Genomic DNA, 27,097 nt, shown 5'->3' with positions numbered 1-27,097 from the left:
CCTGGGAGGTGGTGGTTGTAGTGAGCTAAGATCACGCCACTGCGCTCCAGCCTGGGTGACAGAGCAAGACCTTGTCTCAAAAAAAAAAAAAAGACAAAAACTAACAGATGAAATCCCAACAAAGACTCAATAAAAAAGATTCCCAGAACATAACACAGCAGTTAAAATCAAAATAAAGCTTTGTGTCAATATGGTTCAATCTCAAAAGCATCAAGCAGGCAAAAGCAACAGCTACAGAATGGTACACGCCTTTATTTACCATATCTGTACCTAGGCAGAGACTTTTATTTCAATCCCCTGCTCTTAGCCTCACATCGCATCACACTCTGTCCCTCCAATGCGCATGCCAACCCCAAATCGAGAGCCCCTGGACCAGATGGTTCACAAATGCAGTCCTCTGTCCCCACCCCAAGAACATACCAGGGGCAGCGGCCTCTGCTTTGCTTCATCCATCCTCACTCTTTGAGCTGCTCACCATCTTAACCAACGTGCTGAAGCCTCCACCCACTCACCGCCGTTGCTTATTGGTCTCTTTATGCCTTTTCCTAATCCTTTACTATCACTGAGACTCAGAAGAGAGGACACCTTGAACCAGACGCCTAGCAAAGGAGAACTAAAGAGGCTGACAGAGCTCAGCAAGCTACTGGCTCTTATCTGTTGAAGATTTTAAGCTATGATCTGGCCTAAATATCCTCATTGAATATTCAATTCTCCAATTCGCTTTCTCCATAAAGCAGAATAACTTAGTGAAAGCTTACAAAGGAGCCAGACTACATTTAAATCTGTGCTGCCAGTCTAGCTCTATGACTTTAGGCAAGTGATTTCACCTCTCTGTACCTCCACCTCCCTGTCGATAAACAGGGTTTCATCCTAGAGGGTTGTTTGAGGATCAAATGAGTTCTATGTAAAGTGCTTAGAACTGCCTGGCACAGAGGAAAGGCTATGGATTAGCCATAGCTACCAGACCTGACAGAAGAGAACTCTCTAAACCAATCTCTTACAGGTCAACATTTGCCTCATGTCCAGTTTATTTCTATTAGTATTACAGGAGTCACTCTAATAAGCATCTATGGCTTTGCCCCTCTCAGCTTACTGGTTGCCATACTTATTTCAAAGTGCTGCCCTTTGGATAAGAAGTAGTAGTAATTTCCAATGCCATCAAAGTATAAAAACAATAGCTGTATCACAGTATTTCCTGCAAGGACTGGGTTGTTTTTGTTTGTTTAAGAGACAGGGTCTCATTCTGGAGCCCAGACTGGAATGCAGTGGTACAATCAGGGCTCACTGCATCCTTGACCTCCTGGGCTCAAGTGATCCTCCTACCTCAGCCTCCTGAGTAGTTGGGACTACAGGCACAGGCAACCACATCCAGCTAATTTTTAAAATTTTTTTATAGAGATAGGGTCTCACTATGTTGCTCAAGCTGGTCTTTTAACTCCTGGCCTCAGGCAATCCTCCCACCTCAGCCTCCCAAAATGTTGAGATTACAGGTGTCAGCCACCACGCCCGGCCTTTTATAATGTTACTAATTTCATAGAAATTTAACAGACTCTTACAATACTAGATAAACATAAATAAAAATATTTTAAATAACTCCCATCAAGAAAGCGTAAATAACTTACTTTGTGATTGCAGCCAAAAAGTTAACCACTGAGGGCAGGCAAATCTTCAGGGGATTTAGCTGGCTCATCACTATCCGCTCAAAATTCAGACTCTGAAGATACTGCAAACCTTTGGTTTAAAAAAAAAAAAAAGATTTTTTAAAGGTACAAGTAAGTGAAAAGTGTAAGATATCTTTAAAAGCACAAATTATCACACATTTAAAAAAAACTTAAAAAAATTATTTGCAGAAATGCTTTAAATAAAGGTCCATGCAGATAGTCACACAGTATATGGCCCAGAAGAGTATCACTAGGCTAACCACATTCATTGGTCACCAAGGCAGCTTCTCTAAAGAAAACTTAGGAAGTAGCAGGCTGTAAGATTCCATGACAACGTCAAGTTCATACGTTTGTAAGCTCAGTGTATGCTGAGATAATACAGAGGGAGAAAAAGACCTTGTGATTTCGTTTCAGCTAACAATCGCGACAGACAACAAAACAAAACAGCAATTTGATTCTAGCTTGCATATCTCGTTAGTGAAGCTGAGTGCTGTTTTCAGGTGCACAGTAGTCATCTGTAGTTTTTTTTCTAAACAAGAAAACTCCAAATTTGCCTTCTACCTCAACGGACGGCAAATTTAGACAGAAGCCACTTTCTTAGACTTAATGAATACAATTCTTTCTTACATGAGTAAAATAAAGACATCACATTTATTTTAAGAGGCAAGCTGACCAACTTGTACTTAAGTATATCTTCTTAGGAGTTTCTTTGATGCATATTTCAATAAAAATTAGCTAAATGGGATGTCACTGCTTACAAAAACAAGATATTTAATTCAGATTCCTGGCATTAATTTATACAAAGAAAAGCAGAGCTTGTATTTACTTACCTTGTGATAAAACCTCATCCTACTAGTTCATACAACATCTTTTAGAAGCATGTAGGATGTAGGTAAACATATATAATGCAACACGTACAACTTTCAGTTTAGAGCTGTGGCTGTTAACCTAAGGAGACTGCAACCCCCACAGAGGACACCTGGCAGTGTCTGGAGACACTTTTAGTTGTCACAGCTGGGGGTGGTCGGGGACTGCTGTTGGCAGCTAGTAGGTGGAGGCTGTTAAACATCCTACAGTGCAGAGGACAGCCCCCGACGATGAAGGATGATGCAGCCCAAATGGCAATCATGCAGGGTTGACAGACCCTGGTTTAGAGGAAGTGACCCACAAAACCATATGAATTATTCATAAACATAAACAGAACAATTTACAATGACTTATAAATACTGTTCTTGGAGACTCTCTTCACTAAAATACACTAATCTAATAAGTTTCAACTGATAGATTTGAATTATAAGTAACTCTTAGAAATTAGCAAAACAATACTGGTCAATTAAGTCTCAAGGCTTCAGGCAGAGTTTAATCTATATAAACTCAAACTTTAGGGTCAGCTGAACCTGGCTTCAGTTTTCTAATCCTGCCAGTAACCATGTGATCTTGGGAAAATGACTTTCCTGTGCTTTGGTGCTGTCTGTAAACGGAGAATACCTGCCATTTACTGGGCTGTTACAAGGACAACAAAGAGAAGGTGCATCCAACTGAAGCTTTGTACAGGGCACTGGCACAGCCCAGGGCTCAGCCTCACCTCTGGAGACATCTTCACATTTCAAACCTTCAAAGGCAGAAACCTCTTTCTTAACCTCAAATCCATCTTAAGGGGTTTGTAGGGTTCTCAAGCTCAAATCTATCTTAAGGGGTTTGTAGGGGCCTATGAGCTGCTTGAAATTATTATTAAAAGTTTGAGTGTACATGCAGTTTTCTGAATCCAGTTTTTATAAAAATCTCAAAAAAGTAATGAATCACCATTCTGAAGGGTGACAAGAACACAAGGAAAATCCAGTCTAGCACTCCCACAACACTGACCTTCTTTCAGGTTTCTGCTCAAAAGCTGCTTGTGTCTAAAAACAAAGGTGTAGAACACAGCTTGGCAGGCTGAGTAAAATGGTCCATGGAGAGCAACATCGCAGAATGCCTTTGTTCCCGAATCCTGGTTATTAAGGTATATGTGCAGCCAGTTAACCAAAAGATCTAGGCATGATTTTACAGTACTAGAGGAAAGAAAAATTCAAGTCAACTTTACACTTCATAAAAAAATCAGAATAACATAAAAACACACAACTGCCTTTCATTACAAACCATGCTAAGTAAGTTCATAGGTTTCTTTAAATAATACCCATGGGTACAGAGGAAAAGCAAAGAAAGGAAGGATAAGGATGGGTGCGTAGGAAGACAACCTTCCAATTACAAGGCAGAGTAGCTCTGACCTTCTAGGAACAGGTAAGCCCCTAAGAACGTCCCAAGGGATGGAAAGCAGGTTCTCCTAACCATCTCAAAGGCACCCCTCTTAGGGTGATTGGCCAAATAGGACATGTTCACCAACACCTCTCAAGAGAAAGACAGTCTGGTGGACTTCAGTATTCCCTGATGCATCCAGTCAAGTCCTATGGTGAATAATTTTGTTCTTGGGGAAGGGTTTCAACAGCATCCTTGTCCAAAGATATCTTCATGGGCCACTGAAAGAAACTGGCCTCCTAGATAGGTCTCTTACCTTTAAAAGGGTTTTTCTTCAGCTTTAACAGATACAATAGATTTGGAATGCAAATGAAAAAATGAAAAACCTACAAAAAGAATCAAAACAGTATACAACACTGTCCTCTATCCACAAAACAAATGGATCTTTAAGTGCAACCACACAAAAGAGATGACAAAAGCCTTACATACAGGGTTTTATATATAAAAAAGGAGACACTTTATTCTAAAATCACCACTTAGAAATATAAACATCTTGCACAGAGTAGGAATTTTATTCACTTTAAAAACATGCCAAAAACATATGGGAGATATTTCTGACTTGAGACAATGCTATACTCTTTTTAAAGCATGATATTAAAAAGTACTCAGAAAATTAGGTTACTTACATAAGAGGAATAAATTTAGCTCTTGCCAAAAAGCTTCCAATATAATTTCCAGCAGCCTGCCTGATGATGGCAGGATTACTTGGATCCTGCAATTTTTTCCAAAGATGTTCCAAAAATGCCTCTGCGAATCCCTATAAAAAGAGAGGGCGTCGGTGTGATATTTTTTAATGCCTAAGATAATCTGGCTATCAAAATCCCAAGATTTTTACTTCACCAATGTAGGGAAAAGTTCTACTATCTCATAACTATCTCATGGGCTTCATTTTTAAAACACGTTGAGAGAATATCATTAAAAACAAAAGGCACCTCGGGTGTTAAATAATCCAATGGATCCCAAACCTAGCTAAGCATCAAAATCAACCCAGGGCCAGGCACAGTGGCTCACGCCTGTAATCCCAGCACTTTGGGAGGCCGAGGCGGGTGAATCACCCAAGGTCAGGAGCTCGAGACCAGACTGGCCAACATGGAGAAACCCTGTCTCTACTAAAAATACAAAAATTAGCCAGGCGTGGTGGCAGGTGCCTGTAATCCCAGCTACTTGGGAGGTTGAGGCAGGAGAATCGCTTGAACCCAGGAGGCAGAGGTTGCAGTGAGCTGAGATCATGCCACTACACTCCAGCCTGGGTGACAGAGTGAGACTCCATCTCAAAAAACAAACAAACAAAAAACAACAAAAAATTCAACCTGGGAGGTACAAATTCAATAGGTTTGTGACAGGGCTTTGGAATCCACATATTATAAAAACTCTTCAAGTGATTCCAGTGTCAGCCAGAACTGGTGACCAACAATAATTCACATCCCATGGAGCTCCACATGGGCACTCCTGTGAGTGCAAAGCACCTTCCGGTCTCTGGACACATTGAACTCAACCATGAACAGAAATACGGACTAACGTACAGCTGGTATTTGAGTTAATTATGCCAATCATGGAAAAAAACAGACACAGCTTCTCACCAAAGGGTGTAACTTCCAACTTCTCCTAAATAGCACTGTTCTAAAGCTAGGCACGCCCATGTGGGCAGACTGAATTCAACCTTCTTTCCCATGACCAACACTCTCCTGACCTCTAGGAAGCCACAAAATCGTTGCAGAGAAGGAAAAGCCTTCTATATTGTTTCCCCCACCAAAAAAAAAAAAAAAAGAAGAAGAAGAAGAAAAGACAAAGCCTAAAGTTTTTAAAATTCTAGATTAATAAGTTGGTTTGGGCTAGTTACAACTCAACCCTTGGAAAGAATAAAGGAAATACTGTTAATTACCCCATATGAGATTTTAATAGAGAAAGGCTTAAGGGAAGAGCACCACCTAGTGACCAAAAAGCAGGATGACATTTTCGGAGCACCTAGCTGGGCTGGCAGGCAGCAATCTGTTTTCTCTCCAAGTGTACTGAGAAAGGAACGTGAGCCAGGCACAGTTGTTCACACCTGTAATCCCAGCGCTTTGCGGGGCAGGAGGCGGGCAGATCACTTGCGGTCAGGAGTTCAAGACCAGTGTGGCCAACATGGTGAAACCCCGCCTCTTCTAAAAACACAAAAATTAGCCAGGCATGGTAACCTGTGGTCCCAGCTACTCGTAAGAAGTAATGCTATAAAGTGTACAAGTGGTAAAATGCAGAAATTAAACAGGTATGCTTTTCTATTAGCCACGCCCTCACAGACAGCATCTGGCTTACAAAAACTAACACTGAAAGTTACAAGAACAAAAGTGAAACATACTTCACCAAACCCAAATTCAAAGCCTTGGAAATAGACCAATTATGCTAAGTGCTAAATGACGTGGCAGCAAATTACTCATATAAGGAATCGTTTTCAAGTTTGCTGAACTATTTTAATTCTTTCAATCTAAAGCCTTAACAAAGATGAGCAGCACTAGCTGTTTCCACCCTTTGATTATGATAAACTTCATCTCCACTTTCATTAATAAACTGCTAACCATATTAAACAATCCTTCCATGGAATCTGTCCCACCACAAGTTTGATATGCTGTTTCTTCAGCATCTTCAATACCCTGCTGGGATGCATTCACCTATAACAAAGGGGGGGGGGGAAGAATAAAAGGATTTAAAAAATACAGCTATGTTATTTTGGGATGGAAATTCATCTGATATACACACGTTCAAGGTGTCCAGATTAGTGCCTTATATCACACCCCAACACAATACACAATTATGGTGCAAGCCTGTAAACTGACCTAGGTCATGAAGGAATTTAAATATAATAAACCAAGCCCCTTTTACTACATACTTATATAAAATCGACAACTATCACATGATGCTCTATGTCAGGTAGCCTCAACAAATTCAACATTTATTCTAGCTCTGATATGGTCTGGCTCTGTGTCGCCACCCAAATCTCATTTTTTTTTTTTTTTTTGAGGCAGAGTTTTGCTCTTGTTGCCCAGGCTGGAATACAATGGCAAGATCTCGGCTCACCGCAAACTCCGCCCCCCAGGTTCAAGAGATTCTCCTGCCTCAGCCTCCTGAGTAGCTGGGATTACAGGCATGTGCCACTTTGCCCAGCTAATTTTGTATTTTTAGTAGAGATGGGGTTACTCCATGTTAGTCAGGCTGGTCTCGAACTCCTGACCTCAGGTGATCCACCGGCCTCAGCTTCCCAAAGTGCTGGAATTACAGGCGTGAGCCACCATGCCTGGCCCCAAATCTCATCTTGAATTGTACTCCTGTAAGTCCCACATGTTGTTGTGGGGGGGGACTGGTGGGAGATAATTTGAATCATAGGGTAGGTTTCCCCCATACTGTTCTCGTGATAGTGAATAAGTCTCACGAGATCTGATGGTTTTATCAGGGGTTTCCACTTTTACATCTTCCTCATTTTCTCTTGCCGCCACCATGTAAGAAGTGCCTTTCACCTCCCGCCATGATTCTGAGGGCTCCCCAGCCATGTGGAACTGTAAGTCCAATTAAACCTCTTTTTTGGCCAGGTGCAGTGGCTCACGCCTGTAATCCCAGCACTTTGGGAGGCCGAGGTGGATGGATCATGAGGTCAGGAGATTGAGACCATCCTGGCTAACACAGTGAAACCCCATCTCTACTAAAAATACAAAAGATTAGCCGGGCATGGTGGCACGTGCCTGTAATCCCAGCTAATCAAGAGGCTGAGGCAGGAGAACTGCTTGAACCCGGGAGGTGGAGGTTGCAGTGAGCCGAGATCGCACCACTGCACTCCAGCCTGGGCAATGGAGCGAGACACCATCTCAAACAAACAAACAAAAACATCTCTTTTTCTTCCCAGGCTCAGCTATGTCTTTATCAGCAGTGTGAAAATCGACTAATACAATCTCTATGCACCAGACACTCACAGACACATTGTGTAATAAACATATCATCAATCAATTGAGCAGAAAAATGATGAACTGCAAGCCAAATGTGCATGATGCAATATTTATTTTGGTATATCACCATTCAAATATCTTAACATACCACTCAGACCATGCCATTTTTTATTAACTATGCTTGACCTTCTTTGTAAACATTCTAAAATGTTCCTTAAGTATATACCAGAGAAAGACTATAAAGAGTACATATACAGTTGGCCAGAGAGGTGCAACTCCAAGGGAGCACTGCACCAGTGAGCCCAAGCTCCAGCTCTTCTAAGACCTTGTTCCATCTTCCTGCTTTCCCTATAGCATCAATGTTTTCCTCCACCAAAACTCCTCTCCCCTCAGTCCACAAACCTGCTCACGTCTCCCCACTCCTAAACCACGCCTCTTAGCCCTGCTCCATCCCCTCCTTCCACCACAACCCTGCACCAAGGTCTCTAACAGCCCCAATTCTGCTTCCCCACCATCCACATCCTCTCCCGAAATGCAGTTTCTGCGTCTTCACTGACATGGTCCTCCAGAAAGCAACAAAGACTACCTTCTAACCACTAAATCCAAGGACTGTTGCTCTTTTCATCTTTCTAAAAAATGACAGCAGTATCTGATGCTGCTGACCAAACTCCTCCTTCCGGCGGGTTCTTCCTGAGCATCCAGGCTCTTGGTTTTCCCCATACTTCTGATCACCCTTCTCCTCCCCTGTCCTAAACTGCATCTTTCCAAAGGTTTATGCTCAGGTCCCCATCTGCAGCCACGACTGCCTGTGAGTATTCTCTGGTAGGCTGCACACCAGCAACTGAACGTGGCCAACATGGAACTACTCTTCCAACTGCCTCCTCTTCATATTTTTTTTCTTTTTTTTTGAGACAGAGTCTTGCTCTGTCACCCAGGCTGGAGCAGAGTGGCACAATCTGGGCTCACTGCAAGCTCCGCCTCCTGGGTTCACACCATTCTCCTGCCTCAGCCTCCCGAGTAGCTGGGACTATAGGTGCCCGCCACCATACCCGGCCAATTTTTTGTATCTTTAGTGAGACAGAGTTTCACCATGTTAGCCAGGATGGTCTCGATCTCCTGACCTCGTGATCCGCCCGCCTCGGCCTCCCAAAGTGCTGGGATTACATGCGTGAGCCACCACACCCGGCCTCCTCTTCATATTTCTAACTACCATTAATGGCAACACCAAGATTCGATTCCACAGGGAGCAACTATTGAAGGATTCCTTTCCCTTACTGTCTGCCTCCCCTCCTCCAAACCAGTCTCAAGGACCAGTTCACCTTTCCTCACAATGTCACTAGAATCTACCACTTCCTTTCATTCCCACTGCACCTTAGTGCGGGCCTCCTTAAACAAAGTTTTAACTGTTTATAATTATAATCTGCCCTTAAGAAAGGCCAAACAGGAAAAATCACTTCCGTAGGAATCCCTTCCTGACCCCACTGTGATTCTATCAGGTTCTCTAACTCATAATGTATGTTTCATTCATAGCATTTTCCACAACCATACTTTTACATTTGGATAACTATGTATTTAACGCCTTGTTCTCCAATCATGAGAAGGAACTGTCTACAACTCCCAGCACATGCACAGATGGAGTTCAAGACACATTCAAAGAAAGGAAGCAAAGAATGGTGCTAGTGGTTTCTTTTCTTTTCTTTTTTTTTTTTTTTTTGAGACGGAGTCTCACTCTGTCGCCCAGGCTGGAGTGCAGTGGCACGATCTCAGCTCACTGCAAGATCCGCCTCCCGGATTCAAGCAATTCTCCCACCTCAGCCTCCTGAGTAGCTGGGATTACAGGCACCCATCATCATGCCTGGCTAATTTTTTTTTTTTTTTTATAGAGACGGGGTTTCGCCATGTTGGCCAGGCTGGTCTCGAACTCCTGACCTCAGGTGATCTGCCTGCCTCGGCCTCCCAAAGTGCTGGGAATAAAGGCATGAGCCACCATGCCTGGCCAAGTGGATTCTTTTCTATCACTGACTATTGTTTCCACATACTGTGATTATAACAAATTCAAGTCAGTAAATGAAAATAAAAAAATAAAAAATAAAAGAAAATAAAAATAGATTACTCAATACTTACATCCAACTTGAGTAGTTTTTCAATAATAAGCTCCAGAATTTCATGCCTCAAGGTTGGAAAATATACACTAATCCTTAGTAAGTTATGAACGTAACATTCCTAAAGGAGAAAACGTAAGATAAAACATTTCAACAGAGAATAAATGTTTCGCAGTTATGTAAGAAAAACATCAATTACATGACCTTTAGTTTCAAATATTTAAAAAGAAAAAAACAGACTATCCAGCAATACAAAAACTATACTGTTTCTACATGTATTATGTTCGGTATAATCATTTCAATTATCCCCAGTAAATGAAATTTTTAATTTGTATAACTATAGGTTTTTAAGTAGCTGTATTGATAAAACTCATATATCATACAATCACCAACTTAAAGTATACAATTTAAGTTTTTAATATATTCAGTTATGTGACCATCAACATAATCAATTTCAGAACATTTATTTTTCTTTTAGAGACAGGGTCTTGCTCTCTCTCTCAGGATGGGGTACAGTGGTGCAATCATAGCTCACTGCAACCCTGAATTCCCGGGATAAGCAATCCTTCCTCCTCAGCCTCCCTAGTAGCTAGAACTACAGGTGCACACCACCACATGAGGTTAATTCTTCCTTTTAGAGAGACATTTTCTCACTATGTTGCCCAGGCTGGTCTTCAACTCCTGGATCTTCCCACTTCAGCCTCCCGAAGTGCTGTGATTATGGGCATAAGCCACTGCACCCAGCCAGCAATTTTGTAACATTTTAATCACTCTAAAAAGAAATCCTACATCCATTAGTGCACCCCTAAAAAATGAAGACCTTGGCAACCACTAGTCTTTCTATGAATCTGCCTCTTTGAGACATTTCATATAAATGGAGTCATATAATACATGTTTTTAGGGTTCAATCATGTTGTAACATGTAAACCATTCCTCTCATATCAATGGAGTCATACACAGTTTGTGGCATGTTTTTAGGGTTCAATCATGTTGTAACATGTAAACCATTCCTTTCATATCAATGGAGTCATATAATACACAGTCTTTTGGCATGTTTTTAGGGTCCAATCATGTTGTAACATATAAAGCATTCCTTTTCATTGCTGAGTAATATTCCATTGTACCATGTTTTGTCATCTGTTCATCAGTTGACAGACATTTGAGTTGCTTCTACTTGAGGCTATTATGGATGATGCTGCTATGAACATCCATGTACAAGTTTTTCTGTGGACATATATTTTCATTTCTCTTGGGTATAAACCCAGAAATGGAACTGCTGAGTCACGTGTTAATTCTATATTTGACCTTGAAGAAATGGCAGGCTATTTTCCAAAACGGCTGCACCATTTTACATTCTCACAGCAACATATGACAGTTCCAACGTTCCCATTTCTCCATATCCTTGTGAACACTTGTTACTGTCTTCTCGTTCTGATTATAGCCATCCTTGTGGGCATGAAGTGAAATCATTTCCCTGATGGCTAATGATGTTGAGCTTCTTTTCATGTGCTTTTCTTGCAGAAATGCCTATTCAGATCCTTTGCCCACTTCAGTTGGGCCATTTGCCCTTTTATTATTCAATTATAAGAGTTCTTTACATATACAAGTCCATTACCAGACATAAAATTTAGAAATATTTCCTCCCATTATTTGGGGATTCTTTTCATCTTCTTGAAGATGTCCTATGAAGCATAACAACGTTTAATTTTGAAGTACAATTGATGCATTTTTTCTTTGGTTGCTTGTGCTTAGGCATCAAATCTGGAAATTACTGCCTAATCCAACATTATGAAAATGTACTCGTTTTCTTCTCAGAGTTTTACAGTTTTTACACTCCATGTAGGGCTTTTATTGAGTTCATTTTTGTGTATGGATATCCATATGCTTCACTCTTTTGCATGTTCATATCCACTTCTGCCAGCAGCATTTGTTGAAATGACTATTCTCCCCTATTCAATTGTCTTGAACAACTGGTTAGTGTATGTTAGTCTTCTGTCCCGTAACCATGCTGAACTCATTTATTATCTCTAAAATTTCTTGTGTGTGTGTAAACTCCTTAGAATGACATATAAAATCACCATGCAAAAGAGAGTTTACGCCTTCCTTTCCATCTGGATGCTTTTAATTCTTTTTCTTGCCTAACTGCCTTGGCTAGACAAGCAGCAAGAGCGGACATCCTTGTTTTGTTCTTTGTCTTAGGAAAAAACTTTTGGTCTTTCACCACTGAATATGATGTTAGCTGTGGGTTTTTCAGATGCCCTTTATCAGGTTGAGAAAATTTCCTTCTGTTTTTCTCATAAAAGGATATTGGTGTTTGTCACACACTTCTGCATCTACTGAGATGATTATGTGGTTTTTGTCCTTTGTTCTATTGCTACAAAATATTTTATTAATTCATTTTCAGGTACTAACTCAATCTTGGCCAGTCACGGTGGTTCACGCCTCTAATCCCAACACTTTGCGAGGTGGAGACGGGTAGATCGCTTGAGGTCAGGAGTTCAAGACCAGTCTGGCCAACATGGCAAAACCCCATCTCTACCAAAAACACAAAAATTAGTGGGGTGTGGTGCCCCACCTACTTGGGAGGCTGAGGTGGGAGAGTCACTTGAACCCTGGAGGCAGAGGCTGCAGCGAGCTGAGATGGTGCCACTGCACTCCAGCCTGGATGACAGACAGAGACTGTCCCCCTACCCCCGAAAAAAAAAAAATCAATCTTGCATTCCTAACATCAGTCGCACTTGGTCATGGTACATAATTCTTTTTGTATGCTACTAGATTCGGTTTTCTACTAAGGCAACCACTATTAATTATTAAAAACTGTACAGATGATCTGAACATTGTACAAAAACTTAAGCAGAATTCTTCTATGGAAGGCTTTGTTTTCAGGTTAAAATAAGGCATGTTCACAATTAGTAATACATGAACTATTATCTTCTAGTAATTCTTGCCCATATGAGCATAAAGCCACTACAGATATTCCTGAAATGAACTCAGACCTTGACTTGCACATAGTAATAACAGAAAAAGGCACTGGGAATCCCCAACAGCCTCTTTATAAGAAAGGAATCTGAGTCAAATTCTTAGACATCAGCTTAAAGTCTAGAAGACAAAGTAACCTTTAAGAAAAAGACCTAACATCAGCCGGGCACGGTGGTTCACCAATCCCAGCACTTTGGGAGGCCGAGGCAGGCAGATCACAAGGTCAGGCATTCGATAACAGTGTGGCCAATATGGTGAAACCTTGTCTCTACTAAAAATACAAAAATTAGCTGGGCATGGTGGTAGGTGCCTGCAGTCCCAGCTAACGGGGAGGCTGAGGCAGGAGAATTGCTTGAACCCGAGAGGCAGAGGTAGCAGTGAGCCAAGATGATGCCATTGCACTCCAGCTTGGGCGATAGAGTGAGACTAGGTCTCAAAAAAGAAAAATAAAAATAAAGACAGAAAAAGAAAGAAAAAGACCTAATATCATCTAAAATGAAATCATACAAACAACTTTTCCATGATGTTCTCAATGAAAAGATTTCTTACCAGTGTTCTCTCTGATTTTCAAACAAATGGAAAATTTCCCACCAGTATTGGCATGAGAAACCACGGTGTCCTATTTTTAAAAAATTAAATCAATCCATGTTAACTTTACTTTCTAGAAAAGGAATAAAAAGGAAAACTACCATTCTAAAAGCAAATATCGATAGACATAGGAGGCAAACAGGAACCCCTACCTCAAAGAACTGGAACTTTTTTTGTTTTTTGAGACAGAGTTTCGCTCTTGTTGCCCAGGCTGGAGTGCAGTGGCATAATCTCGGCTCACTGTAACCTCCGCCTCCCGGGTTCAAGCGATTCTCCTGCCTCAGCCTCCCAAACAGCTGGGATTACAGGCATGTGCCACCATGCCCAGCTAATTTTGTATTTTTAGTAGAGACGGGGTTTCTCCATGTTGGTCAGGCTAGTCTCGAACTCCTGACCTCAGGTGATCCGCCCGCCTCAGCCTCCCAAAGTGCTGGGATTACAGGTGTGAGCCACCGCGCCCGGCCAGAACTGGAACTTACAATGTATAGCTTCTGAGAAAGTCTATAACGACTTAGAGAAAATAAGCTTCTGTTAACTCTGATATCAACAGCAAATCAAAGAGGGAGCTTCTCTCCCATAGAAACATAACAGCACTTTTGCTGACATTTCCCACTACACATGTATATTATTTTTAAAAGAAGTAAAAATAATCAAGTTGGATTTTTTCAGTTAACAAATAATCAACAGACAGAGGGAACCAGAAATCCACCCCTCCAAAAGAAACCCACAAACCTGAAAAGCTTTTCTTAGAAGTGCAATTTTTATTCATATGGCATGACACAAACACACCCGGGGTTTCTCACTGAAAAATTTTGGATAGCATATCTGTTGAAGATAAAAACAAAATTCCAACCACCATACAAAATTGGGGGAGAATCTGCATACAAACTTTGAAAAACAATTAAAGAGAATAAATAGAAAATGGAAATGCCACTTTTTGTAGAATGTAATGTTTCCTCAAGTGGATACCAAAAAAAACATGCAATGTAAGACTCAAGCTTTAATACTATTAACATTTTATAATTTTTACTAATTGATTACAATTTTCTTGAGAATTAAACATTCAAAATAAGGAAAAGTATACTCACGATGGTACATATCTTGCTATTATTTGCAAGGCTCTGTGACATGTGTCAAAATTTGCAGGAATATCTGAAAGGAGAAAAGTTCAGAGTATGAGCATCAAAACAAAACTGAAGGGCAACATGCTTGAAGCTAAAAATAAATGCTGGCCGGGCACAGCGGCTCACGCCTGTAATCCCAGCACTTTGGGAGGCCGAGGTGGGTGGATCACCTGAGGTCAGGAGTTCGAGACCAGCCTGATCAATATGGTGAAACCCCATCTCTACTAAAAATACAAAAATTAGCCGGGCATGGTGGCAAACGCCTGTAGTCCCATCTACTCAGGAGGCTGAAGCAGGAGAATCACTTGAACCTGGGAGGTGAAGGCTGCAGCGAACCGAGATCACACCACTGTACTCCAGCCTGGGCAACAGAGCAAGACTCTGTCTCAAAAAACAAACAAACAAACAAAAAGTGACATACTTGAAGCTAAAAACACATGCTAACCAAAACGGAATAATTTATCAGAGAAATAATAATTTCAAGACTTTTCTCCACCAGCATCAATGAAAATTAAATGGACTAATTATATAAATAATGCATTCAGGACAACTGACTGCATATCAATGGTAACTATAACAAAAAGATTACATCAAAGGTTGTCATTTGTTGCAGTCTACTTATTAGAATAGGTGCCAGGTATTCTGTGCTTTACTTTTTTTTTTTTAAAGAAGACAGTGTCTTGCCACCAGGCAGGGCTTGAACTCCTGGGCTCAAGCAATCCACCCACTTAAGCCTCCCAGGTAGCTGTGACTAAAGACACACACTACCCTGCCTAGTTCTATTTTAAGCCTTTTTTAAGAAAATATTTGGAAAAAAATGTTTTTTTGCAGAGACGAGGTCTCACTATGTTGCCCAGGCTGGTCTCAAACTCTTGGCCTCAAGTGATCCTCCAGTCTTGGCCTCCCAAAGTGCTGGGATTATGGGTGTAAGCTACTGTGCCCAGGCTTTAAACCTTTTTATACTTACTATCATCTTCATCATCAGAATCTGAAACATCTACATTGCCTTCCTTAATGATCACTCGGGCTTTTGAGGGAAAAAGAAAATATGTTGTTCTGTCATTGATCTAGACAATGAATGGCTATACAAAAAAAGTTATTGACCTAGACAATGAACAGCTATAAAAAAAGTTATTTTTCCATAATCCAAAGTTAGCCCAATGATTAATTAAATGCACAATCTGAAAAAAAGTAAAGCAACTTTATAGTTTTTAAACGGCTAAAAATTCCTAGATTTCACCAGGAGTTCAATAAAGCAAGTTATAATTCATAAAACTCACAGCAACAAATGAATCTAGACACCTCCATAAGGGTCATTACGGGGAATATATGTCTACCAGACCTGGTGCCAATATGCATCTGGAATCTTCCATGGTAGCAGTCTCTCATATATAAGGGAAAGGTGGTATTTTAATAAAGAAGTATTAAAAAGAAAAGAAAAGAAAATTCCAAGCAAGCAAAGAGTAATGACTTACGAGGCACAAAATGGGAAGCAATCATGCTGAGACACGGTCTGAGGAAAACAGTCTGTGCTGATACAAGATTACCAAGAAAAGCCAAATACTCTTCCACTACTGTTTGACTTGTATTCAACCAAGGCAATCTCTAGAGTGGTGGAAGAAAGATAAAAGCAGCATGTTATTAATATAACATATATTATTACCAAAGTTCTGAATTACATACTTGACAGTAAAATAAATGGTGAACTTACCAATATAATACTGATAAGTTGCTCAAAGTCTTTTGCCAAGTACATGATAGAAGAACGGAATTCTAGCAGCCAGTTGATGATCTGGTCATCCTTAAGTTAAACAAAGAGTACTTTCAAAATCACAAATCCTCTAAGATAACAGAAATTTACAGCTATCTTATATCAATCATTTATCAAGAATAGGTTGGGGGGAAAAGGTCACAAACTTGGAAGGAAATCAAAACTGGGTATTAAAACAGAAAAAGATGTCACAATAAACTTAATTGTTTTAAGAAAGCAATCTAGTAACTCTAACACACAGGAGAAAGACTTAAATGCGGTACTTCAGCCTGATCACTCTTGTTTGCCCTGAAAAAGTGAAATCACCTCAAATGTTGACACCTGGGACTTTTAAAAACTGCAGAATTCTAGCAGATTGAAATATTAGAAGATCACAAAGGAACAATAGCTACCTCTATTTCCTCTATATTCAAGCTGACCAGGAAGCATGCTGATAAAATTCAGTCTAGGCTGATCAATTGGGGTCATGAATAAACATAACTTTTCTAAACCAAATCTGTGGCTGAGTTTAAATATATTATGATGTGTTTGTTCTGTATAAATGATAGCCCCATTCCTCCATGAAATATTTTTCAGGCAATCAAATTACTGTTCATAGTAATTGTTAGTGACATGAGAAGAACTGCTAAATTTGAAACGCAAGGTATAAAATACAGTGTCAATTATGTAAAATATTACTATATTAATTATATTCATGCATATATACTGCACAGGAAAAAAACCCTTAAGAAAAAGCCCCTAATTTGTGGAAGGCTTAGACATATAAATAAAAGCAACACAAGGTCATACCTACAGGGATATTCATATGGAGTTATCATTTAGTGAGAATACACCATATGCCAGGCATGGTGCCTGACACTCCGCATATATATCTTCTTCTAATCCTAAAAACTCTGCAAGATGTTTAGTTATTCCCATTTTGCTGTTCAGGAAGCTGAGGCTAAGAACGATTAATAAGCAATCTGCCCAACCAAGAGGCCAGTAAAGAAGCAGGTCCAAAACCATCTGTCTCGGTCAAGGCTATCCTCCATCCACCATCCCACTTGCCTCCCTATATGCGGAGAAGAAGCTGTCCCCTTTTCCCCACCTTAATTCAGCTACTGAGTGCTTACTATGCCATATCCATGTGTCAAACTCCCGCAGATCAACCATTTTCTGATGAAATCCCAAGTAGCCTGGCAGTAAAATTAAGTAAAACCACAACTCATTTGTACTATGGTAATTTCATATGTCCAAAACTGTTAAGGATAACATTAATGGTAGCTCACTAAGGCCAAAGGCATGTAGAAAACAAGCTAAGTTAGTGCGTAAATAAAATAATCTATCCTATCTCTTTTCCACTAAAAAGACTGCAACAAAACTATAAGGATAACATTTAAACTGTACCATTTTTAAAAGTAAATCAGGCTGGGCGTGGTGGCTCACACCTGTAATCCCAACACTTTGGGAGGCCAAGGTGGGTGGATCACCTGAGGTTTGGAGTTCGAGACGAGCCTAACCAACATGGAGAAACCCCGTCTCTACTAAAAATACAAAATTAGCTGGGCGTGGTGGTGCATGCCCATAATCCCAGCTACTCGAGAGGCTGAGGCAGGAGAATTGCTTAAAAAACTCGGAGGCAGAGGTTGCAGTGAGCCAAGATCATGCCATTGCACTCCAGCCTGGGCAACAAGAGCAAAACTCTGTCTCAAAAAGAAAAAAAAAAAAAGTAAATCAGTTGCAGACTTTGATGCTTTAGTACTGAACTATTATTATTTCTACTAGCAGGCAGGAACAGTGGCTCATGCCTGTAATCCCAGCACTTTTGGGAGGCCAAGGCAGGAGAAGACTGCTTGAGTCCAGGAATTTGAGACCAGCCTGGGCAACATAGGGAGACCTCGTCTCTAGAAAAATTAGCCAGGCATGGTAGCTCATGCTTGTGGTCCCAGGTGCTCGGGAGCCTGAGGTGGGAAGATTGCTTGAGCCTGGGAGGTTGAGGCTGCAGTGAACCATGATCGGGCCCATTACACTCCAGCCTGGGTGACACAGCGAGACCCTGTCTCAAGACGAAAAAAGTTCTACTTGCAACACTCCACACAACTAGTGCAATTCTTGGTATGTCAAAATACCAAGAATGAGAACTGCTGATACAAAATACAGTGGAACACAAAGAAAATGTCCCTTTGTATCTGGGAAAGAAGGCAGGGGTCAGGAAAAGCTTTAAAGAGAAAGTGATGCTTCAGCTGTCTTTAAACAGTAACACAGTTGAGTCTTTTCTGGAAGTTCTGCTTCTTACAGAAGGAAAAGTATGTTTTCAGAAAACTGAAAAACGTTCAGTATGGCTGGCATGTATAGTGACCAAACCAACAGATAATAAATCTGGGGAACAAAGAAGCACCAAATAGACCATGGAGGGCCTTGTAAACCAGATCTGTAACTAGAGAGATCTGGAAGTGTGGGAAATGGACTCAATGAAGGAACAACCATGTGCTTAGAGAGAACCAGGGAAAGCTCCACGAAAGATGGAGCCCAGCCAAGAGTGGACATGCTAAGTTTGGAGCATCTATGATGATTCTGGGTAAATGCATCTAACAGACAGTTAAGAAACAAGTCTAGGCCGGGTGCAGTGGCTCACGTCTATAATCCCAGCACTTTGGGAGGCTGAGGCGGGTGGATCACTTGAGGTCAGGAGTTCGAGACCAGCCTGGCCAGCATGGTGAAACCCCAAATCTACTGAAAATACAAAAAAATTAGCTGGGCGTGGTGGCACAGCTACTCAGGAGGTTGAGGTGGGAGGATGGCTTGAACCCAGGAGGCAGAGGTTGCAGTGAGCCAAGATCATCCCACTACACTACAGCCTAGGTGACAGAGCAAGACTCTGTTCTGCCTTTCCCCAAAAATGAAAATGAAATAAGTCTGGAGCCCACAAGAGCAATCTTGGCTACAGACACAAATATATTAGGACACAGGTAGATTTCAAAGCCATGAAGGGAGATGAGGAGATCACACAGAAGAATCAACAGAGTGAGAAAAGAGTCAAGTTTTGAAGCCCAATCAACACCAAATTTAAGATCAAGAACCTATCGAGAGATACTAGAGCTTAAAGGATCACTGGCCGGGTGTGGTGGCTCACACCTCTAATCCTAGCACTTTGGGAGTCCAAGGCGGGTGGATCACGAGGTCAGAAGATCGAGACCATCCTGGCTAACATGGTGAAACCCCATCTCTACTAAAAATACAAAAAATTAGCTGGGGGTGGTGGCGGGCACGTGTAGTCCCAGCTACTCAGGAGGCTGAGGTAGGAGAATCACTTGAACCCGGGAGGTGGAGCTTGCAGTGAGCCAAGATTGCGCCATTGCACTCCAGCCTGGGTGACAGAGCAAAAAAAAAAAAAAAAAAAAAGAGAGAGATTAAAGGATCAGAAGACAGGAGGATCAGAAACACTGAAGTTTTAAGAAGTGGGTGGCCAACAGTGTCGGCTGATACAAGGAATACAAGGCTTAAAAAAGTAAGTCCACTGAGGCTGGGCTCAGTGGCTCACACTTGTAATCCCAGCACTTTGGGAGGCCGAGGCGGGCAGGTCACCTGAGGTCAGGAGTTCAAGACCAGCCTGGCCAAGATGGTGAAACCCCGTTTAGTATGGTGAGACCCCGTTTCTACTAAAAATAAAAAAATTAACCAGGCATGGTGGCGGGTGCCTGTAATCTCAGCTATTTGGGAGGCTGAGGCAGGAGAATTGCTTGAACCCAGGAGGCAAAGGTTGCAGTGAGCCCAGATCACACCACTGCACTCCAGCCTGGGTGACAAGAAGGAGACTTTGTCTCAAAAAAAGTCCACTTAAATCAGCATGTAAAAAAAAAACATGGGTAACCTGTCAGGGTAATTACTACAGTGATAAGAACAGTGGACTTAAATGTGAGTGAGAAATGATACAGTGCAGTCAGCTGGAACAAAAACAACAGATGACAATTACTGCCCTTACTTTGAGTCAGAGACTGTTCTAAGTGCTTCTTGCATATTAGCTCATTGAATCCTTGTTAAGTATTTCCATGTTTAAAGCCAGGCACAGTGGCATGCACCTATAGTCCCAGCTTTTTAGAAGGCTGAAGAGAAAGGATCATTTGAGGCCGGGAGTTCAAGGCTGTAGTGCACTATGATCACACCTGTGAATAGCTAGAGCAACACAGCAAGACCACATCTCTTAAAAAACAAAACACTCCATATTTTTTAAATCTCTATTGTTTTCTTGGTTTCACACGGTGGAAAATAGAGGCAGAGAGGTTAAAACAATTTACTCAAGATCACACACTGGATAATAAAATTGGAATTTCATTCCAATCTAACTACCACTGCCATGGTAATAAACCATTCTCTTCAAAACTGGGCAGTAAAGGAAGAATGGTGAAACAAAATGTATTAAGGTTTTACTACATGATAGGTGTATCTCGAACCTGGAAATGCTGAAACAGTGGTTTTGTTTGTTTGTTTGTTTGTTTTAGCTTTAAAGAGACAGAAGAGTTGCATGCAGCATGGAGGAAAGAGGTAGTAATCTAATAGAAAGGAAGCATTAGAGCAGGGTTTCCCAGCCTCAACACTGTTGTCATTTGTGGCTGGATCACTCTTGGTTATGGGAGGCTGCCCTGTGCACTGTGAGATGTTTAGCAGCATCTCTGTCATTCACCCACTAGATGCCAGTAGCACCCTTTCCTCCCAATTGTGACAAAAATATCTGCAGCCATCACCAAATGTCTTCTAGGGGGTAAAACTGTCCCTGGTTGAGAACCACCAGATTAAAGTAAGGGAGGACCATGGAGAGAGCAAGTTCTGCAGAACAGAATGGGACCCAAAGAGCAAACTATGTCTGTATAAAGTGGCAATAATTTTGCTAATGATCAAACACAAAATTAATTACCTTTATGTCTGGATCTAACAGCTGGTTCTTCAACAACTCAAAGTCATTCGTTTCACTCTTAACAAGAAGGGGAAAGAATTAAGTTATGCTTTTGTTTCCTGTTTAGTATCAACAGCAAGACTTTTAACCGTACTTTAACATCAGATGAAATTATAAAAGGAACACTAACTTTCACATGTCAATTGCGGATTATAAAATCATGACTACAAAAATTTAAACACTCATGTTAGTGCAGCCAGAGGGCTTGGAAAAAGGAAAATGATAAACTACATTTAGCTATACTTCTGTATTGACATATGAATATAATAGTTGATACTCCTGCGAATTCTCAAAAAGCATGAGGGAAAAAAACAGCCAGCTATAATGATCTAATTCAGGAGGATCTAAAAAAGTATTCACTCAAATATGGATACAAATGGATATTACATATAAACATACGGTTACTTAACATTTTCCCTCTACTGCTGAGATATAGTAGAAATGCTTCTAAACTACCACAAAAACAAAAATCCCTATTCAGAGAACCGGTTTACCGTCCCAAAGTAATGCTTAGGTAAGTTCCTCAAAAAATAAAATGCTGTAGGCCAGGCATGGTGGCTCACGTCTGTAATCCCAGCACTTTGGGAGGCCAAGGCGGGTGGATTACAAGCTCAGGAGTTCGAGACCAGCCTGGCCAACATGGTGAAACCCCGTCTCTATTAAAAAAATTAAAAAATTAGCCAGGTGTGGTGGTGCGTGCCTGTAACCCCAGCTATTCAGAAGACTGAGGCAGGAGAATTGCTTGAACCTGGGAGGTGGAGGATGCAGTGAGCCGAGGTCACGCCACTGCACTCCAGCCTGGGTGACAGAGGAAGACTCCAGCACAAATAAATAAATAAATAAAATGCTGTAATTGTTTTTAATTCCAGCACTTGCTAAAGTTAAAAGATGCTTTGTAAATAAAGCATTTGAAGAGGTGAAACCTCAGTAAAGACATTATTACTCTCTCATTATTACCTGTGAAATGGGCCAAGGTGGGGGAAAAAAAGGACACTATTACTCTAATTTTGCACTGACGGCATCATCCTATTATTAAATATTTGATTTCAACTGGTATCTTAATTAATCTTGCTATTTCTATTGGTCTTTAGTATAACAGCAATAGTTGTATTCTGACCTGACCAAAAGCAAACCTCACACATTATCTCCTCTTACCTTTTTGTACTTCAGCAAGACTTCTGTCACAGTTCCACCAAACTGAACAGTTTTTCTTGGGGGAGAATTGAAAAAATCATTCTCTAATGCACGCATATTTGAAATCCTGTGGAACCAAGATTAACAAGCTATTAAGTTCATGAAAATAATAAAAATTATAATAGCCAACCTTTATTGAACCAACATAATTCAGTGGGACTATTGTTAAGGCCTCTTTACTGGTCTCCCTGCTTCCACTCTTAACCAACAATCCCTCCTTTGCTCAGCAACCAATAACTGTCTTCCCACTGCACTTACAGTAAAAATCCAAATCTCTCAGTGTGGTCTTTAAGATCCTACATTAATCTGGCCCCTGCCTACCTCTCTCACCTCATCTCCAACAACTTGTTTTACTACAGCCATCATGTCTTTTCTGCTCTTCAAACAAGCCAAGCTGTTTCTCATTTCACTTACTGTTCACTCTATTGGAAATACTCTTTTCCCAAATCTCTACGTGGCTGGATTTTTTTTTTTTTTGAGATGGAGTCTTGCTCTGCTGCCCAGGCTGGAGTGCAGTGGTGTGATCTCAGCTTAACTGCAACCTCCATCTCCCGGGTTCAAGCAATTCTCCTGCCTCAGCCTACTGAGTAGCTGGGATTACAGGCACCTGCCACCACGCCCGGCTAATTTTTGTATTTTCAGTAGAGACGAGGTTTCGCATGTTGGCCAGGCTGGTCTCGAACTCCTGACTTCAGGTGATCCGCCCACCTCGGCCTCCCAAAGTGCTGGGATTACAGGCGTGAGCAACCGCGCCCGGCCTAGATTTTTGTCTTCATTCAAATAGAAGCTCAAATGACAGATGTCTTCCCAATGAGAAATCTCAAACACTCCTTCTCTCCCTTCTCCCTCCCCCATTACCTTGTTGTATAACTGAAATCATCGTGTTCATTTATTTATTGGCCTATGTACTGCCTTTCCCCCCTATGCTGTAAGCTCTGTAAAAAGCAGGGACATTAGTGTCTTTGGATAAACCACTGTCCCCAGTGTTTAACACAGTAAGCAGGAGCTCGATAAATATTATGAATCATATTACGCTAATTGTTTTACAAGGTTTGCTTCACTTACACGTAGTAAATTAATGAAAAAACATAGCATCCTAATGACTCTGAAAGTTAAACGCCAAAAGTGCTATGGGGGTTAGGGATTTTAAAAGTGGAGCAAAATAAAGACTGCTAAACAAATGCGTGTGTCGAAACAAATTTCAAACAAAAAAGATGTAATATTCAATTTGCCATGAGTGACAACGTTCGGCTGATAACCCACATAGCCCAGGGAAATCCCTTCCAAATTTGGACGAAGAAGAGGGAAGGAAAAGGGGTCAAGGCGCAGAAGGCAGTACCCAGGCCTGGGAAATCACGAAGAGACACAGTCGGGAAAGGGGGCCTCCAGAACAGAGAACATACTCACTTTTCCAGGCCCCACCATGTCTATTACCCAGTTAGGAGGAATGAGCTCATTTCTGTGAACGTGAGATGACCCTCGACCCCGTGCTCCTATCACACGCCATTAGCTTTGCCCCACATCCTTTCAATCCGCTCCTCTAAGAGCGGTCCTGAGCTTTGGTCCCAGACACGCAGAAGGAAGCGGCCTGAATCTTACCCAGTCCTCGACGCGCCCAGCATCTTGACTGCAGAGGACGAAGCGGCCGCATCTCCCGGCAAACGCGTGTGAAGCCGCGGTGCCGCCACTGGGCCGAACTAACGCGACCGCTGCGCCTCAGGCCGGATGCCCAGCTCCTTCCAGCCACAGCCTCTGTCCCGGAAGTTGCGCGTGCCAGCGCAACCTTCAGACAATCAGGGGCCCCGTGAGCCCCCGCACCCGGCCAAACTTAAATTTTTAAAAGAGGAACAGAAGTCAGCCAGACCAACAAAAGAGCGACTGGTGTTCCAAGCATAGGAAACAGAGGAAACAGAGGCCAAAACCTCGGGACTGTGGAGGATGTAGAGGGAGAGCAGGGGCCGCCCCTACTCTCAGGGAGGGGGAAAGGTTGCAACTTTGGAAACTGTACAGGCCTATCAAAAATACAAAAATATCCAGCCTGGGTGACACGGTGAAACTCCATCTCTACAAAAAACTTAAAAAATAAAAATGATAAAAATTATCTGGGTGTGATGGCACACACCTGTAGTCTCAGCTACTCGGGAGGCTGAGGATTGCTTGAGCCTGGGAGATAGCACCACTGCACTCCTGCTTGGGCAACAGAGTGAGACCCTGTCTCGAAATAAATAAATAAATTTTTAAAAATGCATATGTATGGGCCCGGCGCAGTGGCTCATGTCTGTTATCCCAACACTTTGGGAGGCCGAGGCAAGTGGATCACCTGAGGCCAGAAGTTTGAGACCAGCCTGGCCAACATGACAAAACCCTGTCTCTACTAAAAATACAAAATTAGCCAGGCATGGTGGCAGTGCCTGTAATCCCAGCTACTTGGGAGGCCAAGGCAGGAGAATAGCTTGAACCCAGGAGGCAGAGGTTGCAATGAGCCAAGATTGTGCCATTGCACTCCAGCCTGGGTGACAAGCGAAACTGTGTCTCAAAAAAAAAAAAAAAAAAAAAGGGTGTGTGTGTGTGTGTGTGTGTGTGTGTTTATATGTATCTCTCTCCAGGAGATCAAGACCAGCCTGGGCAACATATGGTGGTGCATACCTGTAGTCCCAGCTACTTGAAAACTGAGGAGGGAGGATCGCTTGAGCCCTGGAGGTCAAGGCCGCAGTGAGCTGTGATTGCACCCCTGCACTCCAGCCTAGACAACAGAGCTAGACCCTATTTCACAAAATAAAATACAGCAATTTGGTTTTTTTGTTTTTTGTGTTTTTTTTGAGACAGAGTCTCGCTCTGTCACCCAGGCTGGAGTACAGTGTCGTGATCTCGGCTCACTGCATCCTCTGATTCCCAGGTTCAAGCGATTCTTGTGCCTCACCCTCCCCAGTAGCTAGGATTACAGGCATGCGCCACCATGCCCTGCTAATTTTTGTATTTTTAGTAGAGACAGGGTTTCACCATGTTGGCCAGGCTGGTCTTGAACTCTTGACCTCAAGTGATCCGCCCACCTTGGCATCCCAAAGTGCTGGGATTACAGGCATGAGCCATCACGCCCCGCCAGCAGTTTGTTAAACATAAACCATAGCTCTGTTTTGCAACAGTGTAAAATCAGTAACTGTCTTTCCTGAGTCTCTATTTGGTCCTTACTGAGTTCCTTGGGAATGTTGGACAGGAATCATCTGTGTCTCAAGGACAGAGGAAATAATTGCACCCTAGCTCACAAAGATACTTCAAGATAACTGTTTAAATGAGAATCTCTTCTTCACTTCCAAGGCAAAGCAAAGCAAAAACAAAAAGCAACAATAGCAAAACAGCAATTTGACAATTATCTGTTTTGTTTTGGTTTGGTTTGAGACAGGATCTCATTGTCTAGCCCAAGTTAGAGCGCAATGGCGTGATCACGGCTCGTTGCAGCCTCGGGCTCCTACAGCTTATGCAGTCCTCTCACCTCAGCCTCCCAAACCCACACCACCAAGCCCAGCTAATTTTTTGTATTTTTGGTAAATACGAGGTCTCACTTTGTTGCCCAGGCTGGTCTTGAACCCCCGGCCCAAGTGATCCTCCCACCTTGGCCTCCCAAAGTGTGTCTCCCCACCTACACTCCCATTCTTTCCCTTAAAAAAAGTCTGAGTCTGGGTGCAGTGGCTCACACCTGTAATGCCAGAGCTTTGGGAGGCTGAGGCAGGAGGATAACTTGAAGCCAGGAGTTTGAGACCAACCCAGGCAACACAGCCAGACTCCGTCTCTACAAATAACACTTTTAAAAAACTTACCCAGGATACCCAAAGGACTATAAATCATGCTGTTTTAAAGACACATGCACACGTATGTTTATTGCGGCATTATTCACAATAGCAAAGACTTGGAACCAACCCAAATGTCCAACAACGATAGACTGGATTAAGAAAATGTGGCACATATATGCCATGGAATACTGTGCAGCCATAAAAAATGATGAGTTCACGTCCTTTGTAGGGACATGGATGAAATTGGAAATCATCATTCTCAGTAAACTATCGCAAGAACAAAAAACCAAACACTGCATATTCTCACTCATAGGTGGGAATTGAACAATGAGAACACATGGACACAGGAAGGGGAACATCACACTCTGGGGACTATTGTGGGGTCGGGGGAGGGGGGAGGGATAGCATTGGGAGATATACCTAATGCTAGATGACGAGTTAGTGGGTGCAGCGCACCAGCATGGCACATGTATACATATGTAACTAACCTGCACATTGTGCACATGTACCCTAAAACTTAAAGTATAATAATAATAAATAAAAAATAAAAAAACTTACCCAGGCATGGTGGCACATGCCTGTAGTTCCAATTATTTGGCAGACAGAGGTGGGAGAATCACTTGAACCCAAGAGTTGGAGGCTGCAGTGAGCTATGACTGCACCACGACACTCTCTGGCCTGGGTGACAAAGCAAAATCTCATCTCTTAAAAAAAAAAAAGGGAAAAAAAGCTTGACATGTACAAAATAATATGT

At 41.9% G+C, this 27,097-nt stretch overlaps 1 pseudogene; it reads right to left on the bottom strand.

Annotated features, from left to right (window-relative positions):
• LOC117978922 (putative RRN3-like protein RRN3P2) overlaps positions 1 to 25,442 on the bottom strand; it is a 42,341-nt pseudogene extending 16,899 nt beyond the window's left edge.
• Between the last annotated feature and the right edge of the window lie 1,655 nt (positions 25,443 to 27,097).

The sequence above is a fragment of the Pan paniscus genome, chromosome 18 (genome assembly GCF_029289425.2).
Source record: "Pan paniscus chromosome 18, NHGRI_mPanPan1-v2.0_pri, whole genome shotgun sequence".
Lineage (NCBI taxonomy): Eukaryota > Metazoa > Chordata > Mammalia > Primates > Hominidae > Pan > Pan paniscus.
This window is presented reverse-complemented; position numbering and strand designations above follow the sequence as displayed.